At 41.9% G+C, this 22,961-nt stretch overlaps 1 long non-coding RNA gene across 6 annotated transcripts in view; it reads right to left on the reverse strand.

Annotated features, from left to right (window-relative positions):
* Positions 1 to 22,961, reverse strand: part of LOC118146720 (uncharacterized) — a 38,997-nt gene that overhangs the window by 13,356 nt on the left and 2,680 nt on the right. Inside the window, exons 3-5 of one of the 6 annotated variants that reach the window (XR_013525433.1) lie at positions 21,286 to 21,767; positions 9,573 to 20,009; positions 870 to 2,641 (exon numbers count right to left, since the gene is read on the reverse strand). This is a non-coding gene — a long non-coding RNA (uncharacterized LOC118146720). Of the gene's footprint in view, positions 1 to 869; positions 21,768 to 22,961 lie in introns of those variants that run through there. The other 5 variants (XR_013525436.1, XR_013525432.1, XR_013525431.1 and 2 more) reach the window with 5 other exon arrangements.

The raw sequence follows: 22,961 nt of genomic DNA on the forward strand, positions 1-22,961 counted from the left end.
GCTTCAAATGGGGCTGTGACAGGAACAAATACCAAGGGCACTGGCGTCAGAGGTGGCGTAGGACAGCACGTCACACAGTGACAAATGGATTGCCTATGCAGCCGGCGCTCCGGGAGTTGAGACGAAGCAACCACTGAACACAGGTGGATGGAAGTTATCAGGTCGGTTTCGTCCTCCAGCTTGCAGGGCATGAACGTGTCACGCTCACTGGGAGTTTACGCTGCATTTTGTACGTGACACTACCCAGGCAGCAGAGTGGAATTTAATAAGAAATGAGAACCGTACGTGAGAAGGCTTCAGTGTCATTTGCATTTACAATTGCATTTCAGAGGCCTGAATTTTCTGTCTCACCTGATTGACCCAAAAGCATATTGAGTTCTGCGAGTTCTACTTAAAGGTTTGCACTGATGATGAGTCACAACTTCCGCTGGTTGAGATTTTGTGTAAGGAGTGTGCAAAGAACGAGCTGTTCAGGCAACAACATGATCTTGTTGTTTTGTCACCACTGCGTTTATCCATTCTTTAAATTGTTTTTTAAATTATTTGAGACAGAGTCTCGCTCTGTTGCACAGGCCACAGTGTAGTGGCATGATCGTGGCTCGCTGCAGTCTCAACCTCCCAGGCTCAAGCAATCCTCCTGCCTCAACCTCCAGAGTAGCTGGAACTATAGGCATGCACCACTATACCCAGCTAAAGTTTTTGGTATTTTGTAAAGATGGGGTCTCACTATGTTGTCCGGGATGGCATTTATCCATTCTTAATCATCTCCTTATTTTTATACAATGCCAAAGTGCACATTATTATTGGGGTAAAATTTCCCCCCAGTTAGAAAAACTTCTTTCCCTCCCTCCCTCCCTTCCTCCCTTCCTCTCTTTTCTCCCTTCTCTTTCTTCCTTTCCTTTCTCCCCTCCCTTCTCTCCTTCCTTCTCCTCTCCTCTCCTTTTTTCTTTTCTTCTCTTTTCTTTTTGAGATGGAGTCTCACTCTGTTGCCCTGGCTGGAGTGCAGTGGCGCCATCTCAGCTCACTGAGACCTCCTCCTTCCAGGTTCCAGGGATTCTCCTGCCTCAGCCTCTGGAGTACCTAGGATTGCAGGCACACACCACCACGCCCAGCTAATTTTGTATTATTAGTAGAGATGGTTTTTCACCATATTGGCCAGGCTGGTCTTGAACTCCTGACCTCAAGTGATCCACCCACCTCAGCCTCCCAAAGTGCTGGGTTTACGGGCATGAGCCACTGCACCCGGCAGAAGAATTTCATTTTTAACATGCGAATACCTCAACAAAGTCAACTGAGTCTACTTCTAAAACTCCTCCCAGACATATCCCTTCCTCTCCAGCCTTGCCGGCCACTGCCCTCTCCCAAACTCTCATGAGTGTTTAACATTCATTTTATAGCAACAGCCTCCTTAAACTGGTCTTTAGCTTCCAGAAAAAACATATTAAGAAACTAAAACAATTAAATTCCTAAAGGTCAATAGATGGAATATTCTACACTGCATAGGTGCAAATTCTGTGCCGTATATTCAAGGCCAGAGCAGAGTTTGATATTACAGCCTTGCAGAATTTTCAGAAACGGGTGTTCCTCCAAGGAAGGTTTAAATTCTGCTGTCTGAAGTCCAGAAATTATACCTGGCATTTTTATTCAGATGACCAACCAGCACTGGAGATTTGCTAGCCCATGTGCAAACTGTTGTCAACTCACCAAGCTCCCTACTTGTCATGAGAAATCCCAAATGCTACAGAGAGAATGCCATTTGCAGATAACTTGAAAACATAAGAAGCCCAAATACAAATCACTTAATCAGAGAAAACATTGCTCTCTTAAACATTTTTTTTTCTTAGCCAAGATGTATTTATTATCATTTCCAGAATTACTCTTATAAGTATCTGGTTATCATAACCACCGAAAGACAGCTTACTAGTTTTAACTGCTGGATAGAAGCATGTAGCATTTTCAAGATTTCTGGTTTCACCCTTTTAACCCAAAGAGTAACTATAAATAGTTGGTAAAGTCTGGGATTTCCACAGCTAAGTGCTGCTATAAATAGTTTAAAACATTTTCCCACTTCATGCTTTCTAAAAGAACATTCTCCACTTCCTTTCTTGGATAATCTCTGGGAATAAAGGGAATCACATTCAGAATTTTATTGAGGGAGTTTAACAAAATGCTTTTCATGAACCTTTTAGCAACTCTAAACATTTCTCACATGCTGAAAAAACGGAGGATAAAATGATTTAACAAATGTGTTACTTGAAATAGATATCTAAATTGAAATAGATATTTTTGAGAAATGCATTTCCTTTTAGTAACCACTTTGGTGGTTGCTAAAGGAAAGAAATATATTTCTTTCAACGTTCCTTCCATAATAACATCTAGAAAAAGGGGTGTGAATTCACACCTGTTGTCAGGTGTCCAGACTGTCTTCTTTCTTAGGGAATGTTCAATAGACGCCCTGTAGAATAGACACAAAGATCCTCAGTTCTTTGCGAAATCTCTGCCACGGAGCGAGTGCTGTCCCGAGGGACGTGCCTGTAGCCGTCAGAGCGAAGCCGGCGCTGTGCAGGACCGCCCATCTCTCCACGGCAGAGAGATTCCTAATGCCTGCCTTCTAGCAGCCTCTGCTGGTAGTTATTTCTGACTGGGAAGAAAGGAGAATTAGCCAGTCTTTCCCATGGCAGGGAAATTAAGCAAAGAGAAAACAGCCACGAAAACAGGTCATATCAGTGAAACTCATGTTTCTGTTTGATATTTTAACGAAAAGGGACAATGGAAGGATTATAAATGATTTTTTTAATACTCGTGTTTTCTAAAAAAAAAAAAAAAAAAAAAAGGCTATTTTTGAGCAGTTTTAGGTTACATTGTTTTTCTTTCTTTCTTTCTTTCTTTTTTTTTTTTGAGACGGAGTTTTGCTCTTGTTACCCAGACTGGAGTGCAATGGCGCGATCTCGGCTCACTGCAACCTCCGCCTCCAGGGTTCAAGCAATTCTCCTGCCTCAGTCTCCTGAGTAGCTGGGACTACAGGTGTGTGCGACCGTGCCCAGCTAATTTTTTGTATTTTTAGTAGAGATGGGGTTTCACCATGTTGACCAGGATGGTCTCGATCTCTTGACCTCATGATCCACCCGCCTTGGCCTCCCAAAGTGCTGGGATTATAGGCGTGAGCCACTGCGCCCGGCCAGGTTACATTTATTTTACTCATGAACTTGCAAATCAGGCAGGGCTCTCGGGGCTGGCTCCCCGGGGTTGACGTGCAGGCTAGTGTTGGGATCGTTTACAGGCTCACCCCTTACATGTCTGCTGCCTGGCATGGGAAGACTCAAGCATACAGACTTGAAGGGAAGAATTAAAACATTTGTAATTTTAATTTTTTAAATTTCCCACCCTGCACTGCTGTACATAGTTTAAATATAGGTAAAGTCCAATTTGCCTATTTTGTTTGCTGTTATTGCCAGTGCTTTTGGTGTCATTTCCAAGAAATTGGCAAATTCAATGTCATGAAGATTTTCCCCTATGTTTTCTTCTATGAGTTTTATGGCTTTAGCTTTTACATTTAAGTCTTTGACTCATTTTGAGTCAATTTTTGTATGTGGTGTAAGGGAAGGGTCCAACTTCATTCTTTTGTATGTGGATATCCAGTTTTTTCAGCATCATTAATAAGACCACCCTTTCCCTGGAGAGGGATTTTTGGACCTACCGATGATATATGCAGTGGCTTATTTCTTGGCTCTCTTATCTATACCACTGGCTTCTCTGCCTGTTTTTAAGCCAAGACCACACTGTTGAATTACCATGGCTTTGCAGTAAGTTTTGAAATCAGGAACTGTGAGTCCTCCAACGTTATTCTTCTTTTTCAAGACTATTTTAGCTATTCAGAGTCCCTTAATATTCCATATAACAGTCAGGTGCAGTAGTGCACACCTGTAATCCCAGCTATTCAGTAGGCTGAGGTGAGAGGATTACTTGAGCCAAGGAGTTCAAGTCCAACCTGGGCAACAAAGAGAGAGAGAGGAGAGAGGAGAGAGAGAGATTTTCTATGAACTATAGGATGTGCCTTTCTGTTTCCATAAAAAATACTGGCTGGGTGCGGCGGCTCACTTCTGTGATCCCAGCACTTCGGGAGGCCAAAGTGGGAAGATCACTGCAGGTCAGGATTTCAAGACCAGTCTGGCCAACATGGCGAAAGTCCATCTCTACAAAAATACAAAAATTAGTCAGGCATGGTGGTGTGTGACTGTTACCCAAGTTACTCAGGAGGCTGAGGTGGGAGAATCACTTGAACCCGGGAGGCCAAGGTTCCAGGGAGCCAAGATCATGCCACTGCACTCCAGCCTGGGAGACAGAGCAAAAATACTTCTTAAAAAAAGAAATTGTACAATGAGAGGGACTTCACTGAATCTGTAAATCCCTTTAGGTAGTATTCCCGTTTTAGCAATATTATGTCTTTCAGTACATGCACGTGGGGTAATGTTTCATTTACGATTTCAATATTTTGGGGGTTTTTCGTGCACAAGCCTTTTGCCTCCTAGATTGAATACATTCCTAAGGATTTTAGTCTTTGAATCGTAAATGAAAGTTTTTAAATTTCCCTTTTAGATGGTTATTGTTAATGTGTAGAAATGCAACTGATTTTCTGTTTGTTGATTTCACATCCTGAAACTTTGCTGACCTTGTTTATTGGCTTTCATTCAAAAATGTATTTTGTCTTCATTTCTGAAGGACATTTTTGATGCACATAGAATTCTGGGATGACAGAGTATTGTTGGAAGAATGGTGTTTGGCGGCTTGGTTTTTTTCTTTCAGCACTTAAAGATATTCCACTGTCTTCTGGCCTCCATGGTTCCAAAGAGAAATCTTCAAATTCATCTTCCCCTCTATGTATCTGTTTTCACCTAACTGGTCCCCCATCCCTCTTCTTCTCTTCTTCTTGCAGTTAGATTATTGTGTCCTGGCACAATATTTTTCATGTGTATCCTGATTGAGGTTTATGAAAGTTTACGTTTTCCCCCAAATTTGGTTAAGTTTTAAGCATGCCGTTATGTTTCAAATCGTTTTCCACACCTATCTCTCTCTTCTCCTCTGGGACTCCAAGGACATAAAGGTGAAACCCTTCGATAATATCCTCTAGGTCCCTGGAGCTCTGTTCATTTTGTTTTAAATCTTTGTTCTTTCTCTACTTCAGACTGGATAATATCTATTGATAATTTTCCACTGTTTCTTGGACATCTCCATTCTACGATTAAGCCCATCCAGTGAATTTTTTATCTTCTTGTGCTATATTTTGTTTTTCAGCCCTAAAAATATTCATTTTGTCCTTTATAGTTTGGATTTTCCTACTGAAAACTCATTTCCATTTTTTCATTTATTTGAAGTATAGTTATAATCGCTGTTTGAAGACTTTGTGTGCTAATTTTAATATCCAGGTCCTCTCGTGGTTGGCATTTGTGGATTGTCTTTTCCCTTGGGAAATGGGAATATATTCCTGGTGATTTGTATATCAAGTTATTCTGCATTCTATCTTGGATATGTTGGTTATTATGCAGAGCAACTCTGGGCTCTGTGTGATCATGCTGATTTTTTGTGACTTGTTTTAGTAAGGAATCAGCCAGTTTTGGTTCAGATGGCAAGTTCCTTTGTGGGCAGTGTTTCCTATCTCAGTTCTCCAAGCCTTCTTTATGCTTCTCTGTGTCTGTTCTCTGCACTTCCAGCTCTAGATGAACTCAAGAGTTGGCTAGATTCACACACACAATTAAGGGGTGTCCTTCTCCAACGCACTTCTCTCTGAAATGTCCCCCACATGGCTGGCCTCCCAGGGGCCCCTTTTCCCAGTTCCTCTGACCATAATGAGAGTTTTCTCTTGGGGTTTCAGTTGCCCCCATCACCACTACAGTAGGGTAGCTTTGCAAGGTGAGCTGGCCTTGTGGCTGGACCAAGGCAGAAAAAAGAAAAAAGGAAGAAAAGTAAACAGGGATTTCCCATCCCCTGCACTCTTGACTCATTTTTCTGTGGTCACAAAGGAAGTGTTTCTTTTTTTTTTTTTTTGAGACAGACTCTTACCCTGTCACCCATGCTGCAGTACAGTGACATGATCTCGGCCCACTGCAACCTTTGCCTCCCAGGTTCGAGCAATTCTCATACCTCAGCCTCCTGAGTAGCTGGGACGACAGACACAGGCCACCACATCCGGCTAAGTTTTGTATATTTTGTAGAGACAGGGTTTTACCATGTTGGCCAGGCTGTTCTCAAACTCTTTATCTGAAGCAATCCTCCTGCCTCGTCGTCCCAAAACGCTGGGATTAGAGGAGTGAGCCACCACACCTGGCTGAAAGGAAGGGAGAGTTCTCTTACAGGCTTTGCTGTGTGTCCACTGTGAGGTTCTATAGTTCATGTTGCAGGCCACCCTTGTGTGGAAGGCAAAGATGAAGAAAGAAAAAAATCTTGGAAACTCACTATTGTTGATGGTAATTTTCAAGTTGTTATTTCTCTCCCCTGCCATTGTTTACTCGTCAGCGTCTTCAGGTAGATGCTTTTTGCATTCTCGAACCTAGTTGTAATCAGTGGAAGAGTTATGGACTAAAATATTCCGGTTGAATTTAGAAAAGAGGTCTGGTCATTCTCACTGACTGGGCTGTTAGATCCAAGAAGCCATGGACCATTTCTGTCTTCTCCTATGTGATACATGGGAAGGTCAAAATAATTGTTAAATTAATTAATATTAGGAAAAGAAGAATGAACACAAAATATTGAAGTAAATTTTTAAAAACTTTTATTTTACGTTCAGGGCATATGTGCAGATTTATTATATAGGTAAACTCCTATCACTGGGGTCCACTGTGCAGATTTGTTATATAGGTAAACTCCTATCACTGGGGTCCGCTGTGCAGATTTGTTATATAGGTAAACTCCTATCACTGGGGTCCGCTGTGCAGATTTGTTATATAGGTAAACTCACATCACTGAGGTTCGCTGTGCAGATCTGTTATATAGGTAAACTCCTATCACTGGGGTCCACTGTGCAGATTTGTTATATAGGTAAACTCATCATTGAGGTTCGCTGTGCAGATCTGTTATATAGGTAAACTCATCACTGGGGTCTGCTGTGCAGATCTGTTATATAGGTAAACTCATCACTGAGGTTCACTGTGCAGATCTGTTATATAGGTAAACTCATCACTGAGGTTCACTGTGCAGATTTGTTATATAGGTAAACTCATCATTGAGGTTCGCTGTGCAGATCTGTTATATAGGTAAACTCATCACTGGGGTCTGCTGTGCAGATCTGTTATATAGGTAAACTCATCACTGAGGTTCACTGTGCAGATCTGTTATATAGGTAAACTCATCACTGGGGTCTGCTGTGCAGATCTGTTATATAGGTAAACTCATCACTGAGGTTCACTGTGCAGATCTGTTATATAGGTAAACTCATCACTGAGGTTCACTGTGCAGATCTGTTATATAGGTAAACTCATCACTGAGGTCCGCTGTGCAGATCTGTTATATAGGTAAACTCATCACTGAGGTTCACTGTGCAGATCTGTTATATAGGTAAAATCATCATTGAGGTTCACTGTGCAGATTTGTTATATAGGTAAACTCAGTTATATAGGTAAACTCATCACTGAGGTCTGCTGTGCAGATCTGTTATATAGGTAAACTCATCACTGAGGTCTGCTGTGCAGATCTGTTATATAGGTAAACTCATCACTGAGGTTCACTGTGCAGATTTGTTATATAGGTAAACTCCTATCACTGGGGTCCTCTGTGCAGATTTGTTATATAGGTAAACTCCTATCACTGGGGTCCGCTGTGCAGATTTGTTATATAGGTAAACTCCTATCACTGGGGTCCTCTGTGCAGATTTGTTATATAGGTAAACTCATCACTGAGGTCCGCTGTGCAGATCTGTTATATAGGTAAACTCACATCACTGGGGTTCGTTGTGCAGATTTGTTACATAGGTAATCTCATATCACTGGGGTCCGCTGTGCAGATCTGTTATATAGGTAAACTCACATCACTGGGGCTTGTTGTGCAGATTTGTTACATAGGTAATCTCATATCACTGGGGCTCGTTGCACAGATCGTTTCCTCACCCAGGCACTAAGCCTACTCTCCACTGGTTATTCTTCCTGATCCTCTCCCTCTTCCTACCCTTCACCCTCAAGTAGTCCTCAGTGTGTGTTGTTCCCCTTTTGTGTTCATGTGTTCTCATCATTTAGCTCCCAGTTATAAGTGAGGACATCGGGTATTTGGTTTTCTCTTCCTACATTAATTTGCTAAGGATAATGGCTTCCAGCTCCATCCATCTTCCTGCAAAGGACATTATCTTATTCTTTCCTTGTCTTCATCGTATTCTACAGTGTATATGGACCCACATTTTCTTTATGCAATCTGCCATTGATGGTCATTTAGGTTGAGTCCATGTCCTCGCTACTATGAACAGTGCTGCAATGAACAGTCGTTTGCATGTGTCCTTATGGTAGAATGATTTATATTCCTTTGGGTATATACTCAGTAATGGGATTGCTTCGTCAAATGGTAGTTCTGTTTTTGGCTCTTTGAGGAATTACTACACTGCTTTCTGCAATGGTTGAACTAATTTACATTCCAACTGTGAGGATGCATTCCTTTTCCTTCACAACCTTGCTGGCATCTGGTATTTCTTGACTTTTTAATACTAACCATTCTGTCTGGCATAAGATGGTATCTCGTTGTGGTTTTAATTTTTCTAATGATCAGTGATACTAAACTTTTTTCATATGCTTGTTGGCTGTATGTATGCCTTCTTCTGAAAAGTATCTGTTCGTGTCTTTTGTATTGCAGTGATTTTTAAAAAATACTTTATGTATATAGAATGTATGTAGTGTATAGGCTGGGTGTGGTGGCTCATGCATGAAATCCCAGCACTTGAGGAGGCCGGAGTGGGTGGATCACAAAGTCAAGAGATTGAGACCAGCCTGGCTGACATGGTGAAAACCCGTCTCTACAAAAATACAAAAAATTAGCCAGGCATGGTGGTGCATGCCTGTAGTTCCAGCTACTTGGGAGGCTGAGGCAGGAGAATCTCTTGAATCCGGGAGAGAAAGGTTGCAGTGAGCAGAGATCATGCCACTGCACTCCAGCTTGGCAACAGAGTGAGACTCTATCAAAAAAAATAAAACAGAAAAAAAAAAAGAAAAGACAAGAGACTATGTGCAGTGTATCTAAGTAGGAGATAATGTTGTGGGAGTGATACGCCTTTCACTTAAGGCTTGCAGTTAACAGCCAAAATTCTGTAGGCACATCGGGGTTTAGAAAGATTTAAATGGAAGGAATTTTTCCCAGTTGTAATATTAAATAATAAGGCTCTTGGCAGAAAGGATACCTCTGAAAGTGATATACTATTTGGGAAACAATAGAAATTGGCATGGATTTACAAAAGAAAAAAAATCATTTAAAGATCTGAGCCTTAGGTTTTGATAACCTAAGGAAAATAAAGTAGGGAAAATAAAGGAAGCAAGGAAGCTTATTATCCCCTCTTAACAATACATGACACAAGCCTCGGAAGCCAGAGACAATGGAAGCTGTACCTTTCAACTCTTCTTTGAGGTATCAGTGTCTGTCCAAAGGAAACAAACCGTCAGAAAGACAGGCAGAAGCCGGATAATACAATGGGCACAGGCCAAGCCCAGAGACACATATCTGGGGTCATCTATACAGAGAGAGTAACATTACATGGAATGCTGTTGACATCTTCTGGCAGAGGCAAAGGGGAATTATCACGGGGGTCCCCTCGTCAGCTGGAAGAATGATGGATGTTTAGGCGCAAATAACTATGGCTCATTCCAGTGGTTCGTCTCCAATGTTTTCTTCACAGAAATGAAAGGAATCAGGGCAGGGGACATTTCCAAAATATATATCTTTCAACAGAAAAGAAGAATTTGTTTAAATGACAGAACTTATTAGAAGATTACAGATGGGAGGAACGGTTTGGTTAAATCTTAAGAGTCTTATTGTTTCAGAATTTTTAAAATGATTTATAAGGAAAAAAAAAAAACCTTTGAAAAATAAAGTGATTTTCAACACATTTTAAAGCATGCAAGTCCTCAAACACTGAATATGACCACACTGTCGACTATTAAAAGTAGTGTTGAAAAATAATATTAGACTCTAAAACTAAAAGACAGGAGTGAAGGAGAAAGTGGAAAAAATTTAAATGTTTTTAAAAGGCAGGCTAAATGCAAGGGGTATATTGGATTGGTCCTGTACCATCCCTAGCAAATGACAGCAAGTGTCATTCCACCACACACAGAAAGAAAAATCGGTGGTGAGTGGTGGAGGTGAGGAGTGAGAGCTAGCAGTGAAACAACTGCAACACACTTCCCCAGAGAATCACAACGAAGCTGGAGGCAAAGCCTTCTACGCTCTGGCACCCCTGGCCAACGGACTGAGAGGTCTTCAAGCCTGCAACTCTACACTCTAGTTTGCAAGGCCATCAAAGACTTGATTTCACTTTCCATAGTTTTTCGGTGTGACTTTTGTCCTACTGGATGTGCTATAATAAAATCTAAGTCACAATGCAAAGAAAACAAATCAAAATGCTCACAATAAAGTCCACTTTCTCTGCTAAGACGAGTGGAAGTACATGAAGTTAAATCTGAGTCAGCATGGAGGACTGAGCACATGTACAAACACGTGAGCCAACATGAAGTCAAATCTGAGTCAGCATGGAGGACTGAGCACAACATATACAAACACGTGAGCCAACACGAAGTCAAATCTGAGTCAGCATGGAGGACTGAGCACATGTACAAACACGTGAGCCAACACGAAGTCAAATCTGAGTCAGCATGGAGGACTGAGCACATGTACAAACACGTGAGCCAACATTTAGTCAAATCTGAGTCAGCATGGAGGACTGAGCACATGTACAAACACGTGAGCCAAGCTGTGGACATGGTGAAGGAGTTAAAGGAATGGTGAGCAGTGACCCGGGGATTAGAAGCTGATAGCAGTCGCAGGACCCAGGCAGACTGTGGCTTATTGGCCTTGATGTCCTGATTGTTAAAATAGTAGGCAGGCTCAACATCCCAACAACCCTTCCTGGCTCCTCTTATGGTAACTTTTGCGTGAGTGGAAACTGTAGAAAAGAGAACACAAAGCCTCTGACATGCAGAGGGCAAGGTTTTAGTGTCGCAAACTCAGAGGCTCCACCTAGGCAAAAGGCCCTATAACCTAATCACCATCAGTAGGAAGGGCAAGTGCGCCGCACACGGTGGCTCACACCTGTAATCCCAGCACTCTGGGAGGCCAAGGGAGAAGGACTGCTTGAGGTCAGGAGTTAAAGACCACCCTGGGCAACATGGTGAGATCATTTCTCTACAGAACATTTTTTTTTTTTTTTTTTTTTTGAGACAGAGTTTCACTGCTGTTACCCAGGCTGGAGTGCAATGGCGTGATCTCGGCTCACTGCAACCTCCACCCCCTGGGTTCAGGCAATTCTCCTGCCTCAGCCTCCTGAGTAGCTGGGATTACAGGCACGCGCCACCATGCCCAGCTAATTTTTTGTAATTTTTAGTAGAGACAGGGTTTCACTATGTTGACCTGGATGGTCTCAATCTGTTGACCTTGTGATCCACCTGCCTCGGTCTCCCAAAGTGCTAGGATTACAGGCTTGAGCCACCACGCCTGGCCTCTACAGAACATTTTTAAGTTTAGCTGGGAGTGGTGGCATATGCAGTCCCGTATACTTGGAGCCCCAGAGTTAAGGCTGCAATGAGCTATCATAACACCACTGTACTCCAGCCAGCATGACAGAGGAAAACCTTGTCCTAATAAAATAAAACAAAATCAAAAATACAAAAAAAGGAGGGAGAGCTATACTAAAACAAAAGTTGTCAAATTTTGTTGCCTGGTAAACATAGCAAGACCCCATCTCTAGGGGAAAAGAATTAAGCGGGCATGGTGGCATGTACCAGTAGTCTCAGTCACTCAGGAGGCTCAAGCAGAAGGATCGCCTGAGCCCGTGAAGTCATGGCTGCAGTGAGCCGAGATCATGCCAGCGCACTCAAGCCTGGGCAACAGAGTGAGATCCTGGTCTCTAAAAAAAAAAAAGGTTAAGGTTAAAAAAAAAAGACTAACGGATACAGTTAAAGGAGAACTTACAAGAAAATACACGGTTTTAAATTCATTGCTGAGAAAAAAAGGTTAAAACTCAGTCAGTTTCCAACTCAAAAAGCTAAACAAAAAATCAAATTAAATACAAAGAAAGTAGAAGGAAATAAATAAAAAATTAGGTAAAAAATCAGTGAATCTAAAAGCAGGCAAACAATAATCAGCGAAGCCAAGAGTTGGTTCTTTGAAAATATTAATACAATTAATTAGCCTGGCATGGTGGCACATGCCTGTAATCCCAGCTACTTGGTAGTTTGTGGCATGAGAATTGCTAGAATCTGGGAGAGAGAGGTCGCAGTAAGCTAAGATTGAGCCACTGCACTCCAGCCTGGGCAACAGAGTGAGACTCTGTCTCAAAATAATAATATAATAATAATAATAATAATAAATTGACAAAGTCCTTGTTTGTTTGGTCAATGGGGAAAAGGTGGGAAAACAAGACCACCAATATCAGGTACAAAAACGAGGACATAGAGATAAAGAATATTATAAACAATTTCTTGCTAACAAATTTGACAACTTAGATGAAGTGAACAAATTTCTTGAAAAGCACAACTTATCAAATTTGACACAAGATAAAATAGAAATTTCAATTGTACATATCTGAAAGCCATTAAAAGTTTTAATTTTTAATTTTCAAAATCAGTGTGCATGTGTGTGCGTGTGTGTGTGTGTAAAATCTACGGTTTAAAACCTTCCACAGAGAAACCCAGGCTGGGCTCAAAAAGCTTAGCATTGACCTCAGCCTAAAGTGCTGAACCACAGAGGGTCTGCGTGGCACTGACCTCATCTTGCCCTCCCTGTGCTTGCCTGCTCTTCATGGTCTCTTACCTCATTTCATTATTTATTCTGCTGTTGTGCACGCATCATATTAAGTCACTGTGCAGCTCCTTTATAACAAAGTGAAGTACAGTCCTGCGGTGCTTAAGGATGGAGACGTGCTCCGAGGAATGCTTCGGTGGACAATGCAGTGACCGTGTGGACATCAGTGTGCACTCACACGGACTTGGATGCTGCAGCCTATTACTCCTAGGCTACGAACCCATACACCACGTTGTTCTGCTGAATACTGTAAGCAACTGTAATATAATGGTATTCGTATAATGGAAACATAAAAAGTGTAGTAAGATACAGCATAAAAGATAAAAAACGATACACTTCCACAGGGCACTTACCATGAATGGAGCTTGTAGGACTGGAAGTTGCTCTGGGTGAGTCAGTGAGTGGGTGGTGAGTGAACACGAAGGTCGAGGACATTACCATACACTGTCATAGACGATAAACACTGTACACTTAGAGGCTATACTCCATTTACTTTGCAAAATTTATTTCTTCAATAAATTAACCTTACTTTGCTGTAACTTGTTTATAAACTAATTTTTAAAAATGTTTTCATTCTTATAACACTTAGCTTAAAACATACATTGTACAACTGTACAAAAATATTTCCTTTCTTTGTATCCTTATGCTATAAGCCATTTTAAAACCTTTTGATTACTTTCTAAACTGTTCTATTAAAAACTAACACACAAACACGCACGTCAGCCTAGGCCTACACAGGGTCAGGATCATCACTCTCACGTTTTCAATCGCCACATCTTATCCCACTGGAAAGTCTTCAGGGGAAATAACAGGTATGGAGCTGTCCTCTCCTGTGACCACAATGCATCCTTCTGGAGCTCTCCTGAAGGACCTCCCTGAGGCTTTTTAGGAAGTGTTGCTGTTTTCAGAAATACGTCTGTGGTGGTTTGCTTGGTTTCTTTTTTACATCACAGATTTGCCTACAAACAGATAATGGACCATATACATTCTTTTCTATTAATAAAAACCTTTTAGTGTTGGGCTCTATGTTTTCAAACTTTTTAAGTAGCTGAGGTCTACAAAAGCTTCTGGCAAACACTTCACTGTTAATTTTCTTGGGAGTTCTTTTTTTCTCTCGGTTTCCTTTTCTCTTGCCTCTTGTTCAGCTATGCATTCCTCTTCCAGTTCCAACAGCTCCTCATTCTTCAATTCCTCAAGAACCACCTCAAGGAACTCCTCCACATCACCCTCATTTACACCTGGTTAGAGTAGTTTGTTATGACAACCACAGCCTTGGTTTTTGCAACCTCCTTATCCTAGCTAACTCTTTGAAGTCATGGATAAACCTCTTGAGTGTCTTCATCCAGATTCCATTCACACATGCCTTGGTGACCATGCATAGGTTCTTGATGCAGTCACAGGTATTATAATCCTTCCAGAGTTGCATCAGTGTCTTCTCGGCATCTTTCTCAGCCACAGCAATAGCCTGGGCAAAAGTCCTTATTAGGTAGCAGGCCTTAAAGGCACTGTAAGTCCTTGGTCCACTGGTTGAATCAAAGAAGCGGTGTTTTGAAAGGAGAAACACCATCTCAATAATGGGATAAAGATTACCAATAAAGGAAGCATGTGCAGGAGCATTAAGGGTAAACACAGCTTTGAAAGGCACTGTACATTCTTCTTCAAATGAGGCTGCCAGCTTCATTACTTCCTGTTCTCCACATCAACATGTATGTGGTTTGGGGTTTCCATATGATATGGTTTGGCTGTGTCCCCACCCAAATCTCATCTTGAATTTTAATCCTCATAATCCCTAGGTGTTGAGGGAGGAAACAGGTGGAGGTGATTGGATCATGGGGGTGGTTGCTTCTATGCTGTTCTCATGATAGTGAGTTTTCGTGAGATCTGATGGTTTTATAAGCATCTTGCATTTCCCCTGCTGGCACTCACTCTCCTGCTGCCTTGTGAAGAAGGTTCCTGCTTCCGCTTAGCCTTTTACCATTACTGTAAGTTTCCTGGGGCCTCCCCAGCCATGGAAATTAAACCTCTTTTTAAAATAAATTTCCCAGTCTCAGCTATTTCTTTATAGCAGCATGATAATGGACTAATAACACACCACAGTACCAATTATGACTGTAATTCTCTATTACTTCTGTGCTCTAGTGCTTAGTTCTGTTTGGCTGTAATTTTTTTGTTTCTGATGACTTAGATACTTGGTCTATGACTTAATTACCTTGGATCCAATCACCAGGGGCTCCAGGGGATGATTTCCTAGTACAAATTTGGTTCTGTAATTCTGTCTCACAGAGCAGTGCTTCCAGGGAGCAAAACCACCTTCACAAGAGAAAATCATGATGGCCAAAGAGATCTGACCGAACCAGCTCCCATCTTGCCTTTAACCTCCAAACTGCTCCTAATCATTCCTGGGCTTGGGCCAAGCTAACTTTGGTAGACATTTAGTTTACAGTTTAAATGACAATATCTCTTCCCCAAAACTAAACCTCCTTTGTAGAGCTAAGAAAATGCCATCAGGTAGAAACATGAGGGGAGCCTGAGTTCTGCTAAGGTGAAGATGTGAATGGTTACCAACCATTATTCCAGAGGTCATGAGATTTGAAATTTCCCCAATTACTCCTACAGATAACATCACTATTGCAGAACCTAAGACTGGCCTCTTGAGATGTCCTTTCAGGAATTTACGTTTTTGACGACTGACACACTGGGATCACCAACTGGTCCTGTGTCCTCACCATGAAGTAGGCTCAGCATAGCAGGCATGGGGACCGTTTTCCACACCACTGTGATTGCATCCCCAACCAATGAGCAATGCCCAAACTATCCGTGAAAAACCATAGTCTCTGATTTGTGTAACAGAACTCTGGTCTCCCACTCATCTGGCTCTGCATGAGTTAAACTCTTTCTACTGCCATCCCCATCTTAATAAACCAGCTTTATCTTGGCAGCAGGCAAGATGAACCCATTGCATGGTGATAGGAGCACCTCCCAGGAAGAAGGAGGATTGGGAAAGCACCCATGTGTACCCACGCAGTGGGAGTGTGCCAGGAACTCAGCATGGCACACACACTCTCTTCCATAGAGAGTCTAAGGTCCAAGGAGGTGTTGGCACTTCTAGTACCTGGCCGGGTCCCACATTCACTCACTCACGTGCTCCCTCCCTCAAGGAGCTGAGTGCAGTGGGCCAAGTAGATGGGCACCCAGCTGCAAGACTGGTAAAGGTGTTGAGAAAAATACTGTGTCAGTAGGGGATCTAACTGGTATTGGGCAAATGATTGGAGGGCACAGCTAGGCAAGGGTCTCAGAGCAAGCTACTGACCTAATAATGCCCCACAAGTAGCTATAAATTGACCTAATAATGCTGCAACTGACACTATAACCCACAACCTACAGCTTAGCAATATAGAGCCAATCACTAATCAGTGTTATTTATGTGAACCAAAGAGATTTCCTGACAAGCCACTTTGTATCTGCCCACTCTCTGTCCCCATTTCCCTTTAAAACCCCACTTGTAATTGCTGCTAATTGCAGTGTATGTTCAGGGCTACTTGAATCTATGCTCCCGGGTTGCAATCCTCAACTTGGCTCCAATACACTCCCTATTTATGTTAATTTTGCCCCAGCTTCTTCCTTTTAGGTCACATTGCAGTTGGCTTAGTCCTGACGGTCAGTCAAGGCACACCTAAGCGTAGATGATCTGGGCAGAGCTGTGTACTGAGGTCAGGGAAGCAGCTCATGGGGCAGCCTTGCCGGCCATGGGAAGGACTTCGTTTGGATTTTTTCTGAGCTGGAAGTATTTTGATCAGAGTTTGCCAGAGCTGCCATAACATAGTGCCACACACTGGGGGGCTTTGAAAAAGCCATTTATTGTCTCTCAGTGCGGGGAGCAGAAAGTTTTTAAACAAGCTGTCAACAGGGTTGGTTCTTTGTGAAGGCTGGGAGGAAAAGGACACCAAATATTTCACCTCAAAATAGACTTCTTTGACATACTTCAAAATGGCTATTCAGGAGGCCTGTAAACACAAGAATTGTCCTGCAAAGCTAGTCTCCCCTTTTGAGTTGGTGGCAGGGGAAGGAGGTTTGATGCTTATACCTGCTTCTCCATTCAATCGGCTGCAATGTTTAGCCTTTTTTTTTTTTTTTGGCTGATGTGTATAACGAGGAAATAAAGTGAAGGAAACAATGGATGTAAGAAGGCTTTCTTTGAAGCCCCCCTTGTCCAGATCTAGGAAAGATAACCTGAGAGTCCTAAACTTTTAGAGTCTGACAAATACTTCCCATGGCCTACCTACTGTCTATTTTTCCTGAGGGCTACTACCTTGGCTTCATCTGCATAACAAGACTGCCTTAGGTACCAGGCCTCCTCTTCTTTCCCTCTCATAACCCATAATCTCTTTTGCCATCATAACTTGTTTTGCCAGGACCCACGTCTCCATTGTTTTTGTAACCTCAAGATGGTATAAAAGCATCAGCTGGCCTGGAGCTTCACAACACTTTGGAAGGCCAAGGCAGGCAGATAACTTGAGGTCAGGAGTTCAAGACCAGTCTGGCCAACATGGTGAAACCCTGTCTCTACTAAAAATACAAAAATTAGCCAGGCATGGTGGCACACATGCCTGCAGTCCCAGCTACTCAGGAGGCTAAGGTGGGAGAATCACTTGAACCCAGGAGGCGGAGGTTGCAGTGAGCCAAGATTGTGGCACTGCACTCCAGCCTGGGTGACAGTCTCAAGACTCCGTCTCAAAAAAAAAAAAAGAAAGAAAGAAAGAGAAAAAAAATTAAATTAAAAAAAGCATCAACCACCTGGCCATTTGAGTTTTTCATATTTTGTATGACTTCTGTGCCTGAATGCACATGTGCTTTATAACATTGTCCTTAAAAGACTATTTTCAAACACAATAAAAAATTTAGGAAGAGTGGCATTGTTTTAATTTTTTTTTTTAAGTCTCTTTAATGTGGTTTAATAAAACAGATGCTGGAATGCTTGTACCTGCTTCTGCATTCAATCTGCTGCATTTTATTTTATTTTTGGCTGAAGTGTACGAAGAAAATCCAGCCTTACATAGATGTGTAATTAGAAAAAGGAAGGGTTTTTGGGTGGGGTGGGGCGGGGCGGGGAGCAGGGTCTCATTCTGTCCTCCAGGCTGGAATACAGTGGCATGATCTAAGCTCACTGCAGCCTCCTGGGCTCAGGTGACCTTCCCACCTTAGCCTGCTGAGTAGCTAGATGAGAATACAGGTAGGCACCACCATGTATGGCGAATTCTTGTATTTTTTGTGGTGAAACATTGGGTTTTGCCATATTGCCTAGGCTGGTTTCAAACTCCTGAGTTCAAACAATCTGCCCATCTCAGCCTCCCACAGTGCTGGGATTGTAGGCATGAACTACCCGCAGTGCCCAGCCTGGAAGGGGTATCTTTATAACCTTTTCAGATAAAGTGACTATTCTTTCATATTATACTAAAACTCAGAAACTGGTAATTGCTTAAAGGTTAGCAGCCATGTAAAGTTTGAAATATCAATGAAATTTTTGTACTTAAATTAAAACCCATTGGTATATCTTAAGCTTACAAGAGCCATTTACCCATTCATCATTTTTAAACATCATGCATTATTCAAAATGTTGGTTTACTGCATTGTGCCAACTTTCCAAATGCATTTCATCATACAGTTTTGAAAACCCACAATGGTTGCCATTGCCGCAGATCTCATGGAAAAAAGTCTTCAAGAATTGAGAAGGTATGAGGCTCATAGAACAATATAAGTTTTCCAAGACTCAAGTTTTCATTTGAAAGTTCCAATTTTATTGTTGGCAATATTACCCGTTGTTTTCTTTTGAAGTGAATTTGTTTTTGGGAAAAAAAAAAAAAAAAAAGTCTGCCAGACTCACCAGTTTAACTGCTAGCTATTCTTTCAAGCAAAAGACGCTCCATGAAGAAAGGAGCTGGCTCAGCGCGCAGCTCAGAGGTCGCTTCCTGCAAGGGAGCTATTGCACTTGGGTATGCATCCCACGTGCCCCGTGCAAGTTCCGTTTAGTCACATGAAGGATTATTAAGATGTTACTCCACAGCTAAGATTTAATAAAACTGATTTTGTTGTTGTTGTTACTGCATTGAGGATATTCTCAAGTGTAGCGTTGTTTGCCATGATCACATGTGATGAAGAACACGGTGGTCACTAGTAGGTACATTTCTGTGTCACTGCCTTACTCCCAGCGAGGTGCCAGTGGATTTACCTACCCCTGCTTTTGCATCCCCACTGCAAATCTAATAGGGAAAAGGCAAATGATATCTCAGTATCACTGTGAAAATATTTTTTCCTCAGACCACCTGAAAGGGTCTTGAGGAGCCTTTAGGCTTCAAGGTCCACACTTTGGTAAGACACAGCCCTAGACTGATGGTGGCCCATTACGGGCGGGTGGGTGGAGTCAACTTCCCCTCAGATCACATGGACTCTGTTGGAAGGGGTGGCCGTCTGCATGACCATCTTAGTGACCTCAAGAAGGGAAAGGCCAAAGGACTGACAGGCATCTACTGCATAAACACACAGCTGTAACCTCTGGGTAAGAAAGTGGGATTGGGTGTGACATGATGGAAACGTCCACATTTTATGCAATATTCAAAAAATAGTATTGCTTACACTTTTTATAACAGCAATGCCTTCTTGTTTTATCTGTGCAAATAGCAAAATAAAAACATGAATGGGAACTGACCAAAGAGAGGCAGAGTACTGGTTCCAGTTTGGAGAAGTTGTTCATGACTTGATAGAAGGTGTTCTAGTTCAAGATCTTTCCATTCACTGAGATACGCAAGTTTCCTTTTGCGTCCAAGGGTCTGACATTCAGTTCAGCACCCTCCTGCTACCAACTAGGAAGGTCAATTTACAACACAACTGATGATGTCACAGCTTTCTTTAATTACATCCCAGGCCTGAATTCACATAAATTCACTTTGGATGTTCTCAGAAGTATGCTGAGATCTCACGGTGCCCCGGCTGAACACTCTTCAATTTGTATACAAAAACAGTGGGTTTATTCAGCTCTGTGGAGATTCCAAGATCTTCTGAGAATCAATACTTTGTAATGACTATTGACCTTAGCATCATCCCAAGCAAAATCTTAAAGATTTAAAAACTATTATCCTATGTTTTCTCCACTACACTTATGGGCTAGAAATGTCAAATATGGTTGACATTTCAGTCAACTGCAGATGCATATATGACAGTGGTCCATAAGATTATAGTGAAGCCAAAAAAATCCTATCATCTAGTGAAAACACCATAGCCATTGTAACATAGTAGTGTCATTACTTTATTTAAAAAATAGGAATCTAATGTACAGTGTGTACGAAGTCTACAGCAGAGTAATGTCCTTGGCCTTCACATTCACTCAGCACTTACTGACTCACCCAGAGCAACTTCATCCTGAAAGCTCCAATTAAGGTAAGTGATCTATATAGGTGTACCATTTCAAATATTTTATGCTTTATTTTTACTATATCTTTTTATTTATTTATTTATTTATTTATATATTTTAATATAAATGTATATATTTTTTAAAGAGGGGGTTTGACCATGTTGGTCAGGCTGGTCTTGAACTCCCAACCTCAGGTGATCCACCCACCTTGGCCTCCAAAGTGCTTGGATTACAGGCGTGAGCCACCACACCAGCCCTACTATATCTTTTCTCTATTTAGATATACAAATACTTACAATTGTGTTACAATTGCTTACAGCATTCAGTATGGTAACATGCTGCTCAGCTTTGCAGCCTAGGAGCACTAGACTGTGTGTGTGTGTGTGTGTGTGTGTGTGTGTGTGTGTGTGTGTATGTATTCAAGGACTCAATCAGTCTATCTATCTGTCATCAAGGACTATATCTATATTTATACCTATAGTCAAGGACAATTCCACCTATGCATTTATGTCCCTAGCACCATCTATTTTTGAGCCCACCTATGCCATACTGTTTATGTTCTCCTAATCACATTTCTCTTGGCCAAAAGGGCAGGCAGCTGACCGAATATAAACTGCCCTCCATAGTGGCAGAGATCTCTTTCTGATGCCAACAGCTGAAGCTGTGAATACAGAGCACTACTGGGAAATTTGATACTGTCCCCCATTGGCACACTGAATGCCTCTGCCATTTGCCCATGGAGAAAGTTGCTACTTGTATATCCTGGGCAATGTCTAATTATGTGATAACAGTGTTAGATGACATGTAATTAAACTAAACTTTCAAATGGGCCAGTTTTCAAAAAACAAACAAACAAAAACAAACCAGGAGACTTACAGCAACCAGGGCAGGGTGCAACTTACCTGAGTTGGCATGATAAAGAGGTCTCCTGTCTCAACCATGTAAGGAGAGTAACTTTGAAATGAACCATCTGCTTTTTGGTCAGTTTCTGCTTCTTTAGTCCTCTTCAGCTTACAAAGGCCATGTCCTCTGCTCAGCTCAGGGAGCTTGCTCTATTTTATGAATAGGATGCTACCAGATTCATGAATAGGTAATAAAAACTAATGAGACCTCAAAAAAGAAAATTTCAACACATTGAGTTTTAAACAGTGGTATGTTAGCTTTGAAAAATTTCTGATTTCTCGCTCTAAATAAATAGCCATATTCAAATGTAATCTTGTAGAAGTAAGTTCCATACCCTATAACACTTGTTGCCATACCGTTAGTGGGTGAAACCAAATTCTGCCCATTAGTCAAGCACGAAACCGGAAAGGCTTCTTTACTCCTTTCTTCCTCTTCCTCTATCACTGCCAGTCAACTAACTCCTGTGGATCACATCTGGTCGCTGTTTTGAACAAAAGGTCAACCTTGGTTTTTTTTTTTATTATTCATTTTTAATAGCCTGTGTAATAAGAAAACCTCACTCCCCATTCCCCCCAACTCAGATCATAAGGATCACCTTTGGGCCTTCTCTGCTCAAGGTCATGGTCTCTGACACCCAGCGTAATGTGGGGTGTCTAAAAGGCACTGAGTCTGCTAAATCGGTATTTCCTTGTAAAAACCTGACACAATACAGGAAGGCCAGTTAACCTTCATGTGATCTCACCCTTCTTCCCAAAAGATAATTGCTGTCATCAGTGTATCTTCCCAAATACTTTCTAGACATTTGCATTTAGAAATACAGTTTTAGGCCAGGCGCAGTGGCTCACGCCTATAATCCCAGCACTTTGGGAGGCCGAGGCGGGTGGATCACGAGGTCAAGACATCGAGACCATCCTGGTCAACATGGTGAAACCCCATCTCTACTAAAAATACAAAAAATTAGCTGGGCATGGTGGCGCGTGCCTGTAATCCCAGCTACTCAGGAGGCTGAGGCAGGAGAATTGCCTGAACCCAGGAGGTGGAGGTTGCGGTGAGCCGAGATCGCACCATTGCACTCCAGCCTGGGTAACAAGAGCGAAAATATGACTCAACTATATATATATATATATATTTTAGTTTGTACAGAAATAAGATCATAGTGCATGCATTATCCCGCAACTTGCTTTGTCACTGAGTGCCTTGGAGATCTTTCCATGACTATGTATTTAGAGCCATTTATTCCTGTCCAACTGTTGCATACCATCTCACATATCAGTACTGTGTATTCACAGTACCATTCTGCTACTGATGTCCACCTAAGTACATTGACTAATTAAGAGTTGTATTAGGCTGTTCTTGCAGTGCTATAAAGAAATACCTGAGCCTGGGTAATTTATAAAGAACAGTGGTTTCACTGGCTCACAGTTCAGCAGGCTATATAGGAAGCATGGTGCTGGCATCTGCTCAACTTCTGGGGAGGCCTCAGGAAACTTATAATCATGGTGGAAAGAAGGGAGAGCAGGAACAAAAGTGACGGGGGAGGTGCTACATGGTTTTAAATCACCAGATCTCGTGAGAATCACTCACTATCCTGAGGACAGTGCCAAAAGGGATGGATAACTATCCATGAGAAAACTGCCCCCATGATCCAATCGCCTTGCACCAGGCCCCACCTCCA

Source organism: Callithrix jacchus, chromosome 13 (genome assembly GCF_049354715.1).
Source record: "Callithrix jacchus isolate 240 chromosome 13, calJac240_pri, whole genome shotgun sequence".
In the NCBI taxonomy this organism is placed as follows: domain Eukaryota; kingdom Metazoa; phylum Chordata; class Mammalia; order Primates; family Cebidae; genus Callithrix; species Callithrix jacchus.